Raw genomic sequence first — 3,959 nt, 5'->3', positions numbered from 1 at the left:
GCGGTTCAAGTCCTGAACCTGGTGGCTTAAACTCACGCCGGGCGCGTGTGCGTGTGTGCCCATGATCCCGAGAGGAGAATGGAGAAGGGATTGTGGTGTAGCCATCCCCCCGGGGGGGTGATTCCTTGCTTTCTGTCTCTCTCTGTCTCTGGCGCGGGCACATGCCCTATAACAAAAACCGCTCCAAAAGAGAGAGAACATGTTAAGGTGGGAAGAGGAAAGGAGGGTGGTGGTCCCGAGTTGGACATGGGAGGAACAGGGACTGTGGGGACAGGAACTGTGGGGAAGTTAGAAGACAGAAGAAGAGGTGGCGGAGCTGAGCCGGAAGGTCCTTCGAGTCCCACAGACTCCCAAGGTGGACGGGGGCTTAGGTTTGACAGGAGTTCCCCTTTCCCCACCTCTGCTCTGTGTTGCATTTCCAGTGGGCGTACTGAGAGCCAGGGCCGGGCAACACAGACGGGGTGAGATCCAGCCACTCAGTGAGAACGGCAGCTGGGAAGAGATGGGGTGGGGAGAGGGGCTGGCCAGGAGTGCTCAGTGAGAACGGCAGCTGGGAAGAGATGGGATGGGGAGAGGGACTGGCCATGAGCAGGCTGTTGGCAGAGAGAAGACTGGAGGCAGAGAAGGGACAGCAGGTGTGGAGCTGGTGGGGGCAGGAGGAATGGGGAAATGCCATGTTTCGCCAAAACTGGGATGAGGAGAAGGAGTTAAAAATGGGATGGGGACAGGACCTGGACAGGAAGACCAGGGATGGAGGTGGTAGGGTGATCTTAGACATGGAGGGGGGCTGGGTGCTGGCAGGAGAGGAGGGGTGGCATGTGGGAGGGCCTGGAGGGGAGGGAGGACCTGCCCTATCTCCGCTCCCCTCCCTGACCTCATGCCGGTCCTCCCCGTCTCCTCCCCCTGCTCACTGCAGGCTCCCTCCTTCTGCTGTCGCTGCTGAGACTGACGGTTGTGGCTCCATGAGCCCCCACTGCAGGGCATAAGTGAGTGGGATCTCTTGGGAGCCCAGAGCTGCCAAGGGGAGCCCAGCTGCCCTGCCCTGAGACGCCCCATTCTGGGGGGTCGGGGACAGAGCAGGTGCTGAGGCACCACCGCTGCCCCATTGCCCAGGTAAGGAGCTGAGCCTGGGAGTAGTAGGGAGAGGTAGGGAGGGCTCTCATACCCCCACGCCCCAAGCTGAGGTGTGGCTGGAGAGCTCAGGGATGCCTCCCGGGGCAGGGACTTTCTGTTCAGGACAGAGGACCGAAGTGCATGCGCTGGAGACCAGACCCTGTGGAGCGGAGTCTGGGAGGACCCGGCAGTCTCTGAGTGGGGATAGTGGAGGTGCCGGTTCGGATGGAACGCAAATACCTGAGCAGCTGGGGACCATGGCTACTCTGGGAGGCAGGTGGTGGCCCCAGGGTGGAGGCGGTCAAAGGCAGGGTGGGGGGCTGCAGGGAAGAAGGGCTAGGCTGAGCCCACGGCCAACGAGCCTGGGAGGACAGTGCTGCTGGGAGCCCGGTGCAGGCTGGAGGGCTGGAGGCCAGGGGCGAGCCAGGGCTCTGGGACGGCGCGCCTTGGGAATCCAAATGCGGCTTTGCAAGGTGGCAGCTCCCGAGTTGCAGGGGCTGAGGAGCCTCTCCTGCTGAGACAGGGCAGAGGAGGGCAGAGCCTGCCCAGGATCCTGAAGCCTGTTCCTGGCCCTGGCCGGAATGCGCACTCACGACTCATGGATCAGGGGGCTGGCAGGGTGCGAGATGCCCCCGGGACACACGGCTCCTCTTAGCCCTGCTGGACTCCCCTGCTTCCACCCATCTGAACCTTCCCCCATCCCAAACACACGTGACACACCCGGGTGGGGCGGGCGGGCCCCTTATCTCGCCTGGAAAGAATTTAATGGCTTAGAAACAACTGGAAGTGGAACTGAGGGGAACTCCTGGGAAGCGGCTAGGAAACCTGCAGCTGCCGGCTGCCCCCCGCTTCCCGGATCTCCAGCCCCCTCCGTAAGGAGGAGGGGAAAGCCCTGGCCCTGGCTGAACCCCTGGGGGCCCGGCACCTCAATTCCTCAAACTTCCTTCCTGGCCGCTCAGTGAGGACCAGGACCCGTTCCTGTCTCGCTGCCCCCTGACCCTTTCCCACTCGGGGTCCGGAAATCCTTTCCCTAATTTTTCCGTTCCTCTGGCCCACTCGCTCCCCAGAAGAAGGGGCATCTGGGGCCAATGCTCGCTCTTTCCCCCAGCCCAGTACCAAGACCAGCCCTCCGTAGTTTCTCACGCCTTTCATGTTCCTAGAACCCTACATTAACCCTTCACTGCCAGGTCAGGGGGGTCTGACGGAGGGACAGAGGGAGGCATAAAGGTGGGACCAGAACCCCCATCTCTGGACGACTCCTCCTGGAAGCCAGCCCCCTCCCAGCCCTTGGGACCCGCAGTCCCTGATGAGCAAAGTGTCAAAGTTGGCTACGACACCGAATACCCGGGATGCTGAGTCACAGTTTGGGAAGATGTCCCCCACCCCTGCCAGCCCTCCAACTGTCGTGAGGGTGTCAAAAGGGTGAGGCCTTGGCCCCCCCACATCCCTACACACCCAGCAGAAAGGCATCCCGACAGTAGGAGGACGCTGCTGGGGAGACACAATGGACACCCACATTCTTTGCTTGCCCAGTACCGAGAGGAGCAAAATTGTTCTCGGAGTTGAAAGGGGGAGCAGCGGGAGCTGGGGGGTGGCAGGGCAGGGAAAGGACGGGAAGGAGGCTCTGGGACGTGGAGAAGGGGCGTCCCTCTCGCTAGCCTCACCAGCTTCATGGGCTCTCCAGAGAAGCTGGGAGGTTCTCTCACTCCTTCCTGCTACAGAGACCTTCTCTCCTCCCCCACCTCAGGACTCCACTGTGGACTGGGCACTGGACAGCCCCCAGAGGCCTCCAGGGTGTAGGTACGTGTATTCGCGTGCACGTGTGTCCTATTTATGCTCATGGATGAGCAGACATGCGTATGTTTGTATGTGCACCCCCAGGGCCGGCGCAGGGCCGATTTGCAGGGCCCGGGCAGAGTGACAAGGTTAAAGGGAGGTCAGTGCCCACCTCTCACCCAAGGCTACATCGTAAGCGGAGAGAAGGGCTGGGGCAGGGGAAGGGCCGCTCGCTGCATGCCTGGCTTCTCTGCCTGGGCTTTCTTGGGCAGGGTGCCGCTCGGTGTGGAAACACTCTGTCCCTGCTGTCCTGCTCCCCTTCTGGCTCTTGCTGGCTGGTGACAGGATGTGATGACTGACAGCCCTGAAAACTCCCTTTTTCTCTGACCTAGAGGAGAAGCGTAAGAGTGAGAGGCCAGGGACCAGTCCTGGGGCTCAGCAGTTAAAGGAGCTGGCGGGATACTCAGTAATTCTACTCCTGGGTATCTCCCCAAAGGACAGGAGAATACTCAGTCAGAAAAGTGCTTGCACGTCTGTGTTTATTGTGGCATTATTCACATTTGCTAAGACACAGAACCAATCCTAATGGCCACAAACAGAAGAAAGGATTGAAAAAGGGTGGCACGAGTCTGGCAGATGGTTAAGGGTGCTGGACTCTCACATGGCCAACTGCAGTTTGAGTCCTGGACCTGGCAGCTTCCTTTCTCACTTTTCCTCTTTTTCTCTCTTACTCTGTCTCTCTGGTCAAATTAAAATAAATAAATAAGTTAAATAAAATATATTTTTAAATCTCAAGCGAAAGAAAAAGTGTGGCACATAAACTCAATGTTCAGCCATTAAAAAAAAAAGCAAGACCCTGGCATGTGATAAAAAGTGGACGAATATGGAAGACTTTTTGCTGAGTGAAGCAAGTCAGGCTATGAAAGCGAGGCATCGTATGTCTCCATTTAACATCTACCGACTGTCCACACTCTATGGCAGAGAATGAAAGATTAGAGGGGATGAAAGCCTGGAAAAGAGTTATGGACACTGGAGACAGTGTGGAAGGAGGGCGGGAGGGGGAGAGTGGC

The 3,959-nt window shown here is 58.8% G+C and overlaps 1 protein-coding gene across 1 annotated transcript in view; it reads left to right on the top strand.

Annotated features, from left to right (window-relative positions):
- Nucleotides 1-927: 927 nt before the first annotated feature.
- TNXB (tenascin XB) overlaps nt 928-3,959 on the top strand; it is an 85,461-nt gene continuing 82,429 nt past the window's right edge. Inside the window, 1 exon segment of the mRNA XM_027774133.1 lies at nt 928-1,113. The gene's annotated coding sequence lies outside the window, so the exon portion shown is untranslated.

The sequence above is a fragment of the Tupaia chinensis genome, unplaced genomic scaffold, assembly GCF_000334495.1.
Source record: "Tupaia chinensis unplaced genomic scaffold, TupChi_1.0 Scaffold000403_1, whole genome shotgun sequence".
Lineage (NCBI taxonomy): Eukaryota > Metazoa > Chordata > Mammalia > Scandentia > Tupaiidae > Tupaia > Tupaia belangeri.
The sequence above is the reverse complement of the archived record's forward strand: the minus strand, read 5'-3'. Positions and strand labels throughout refer to the sequence as shown.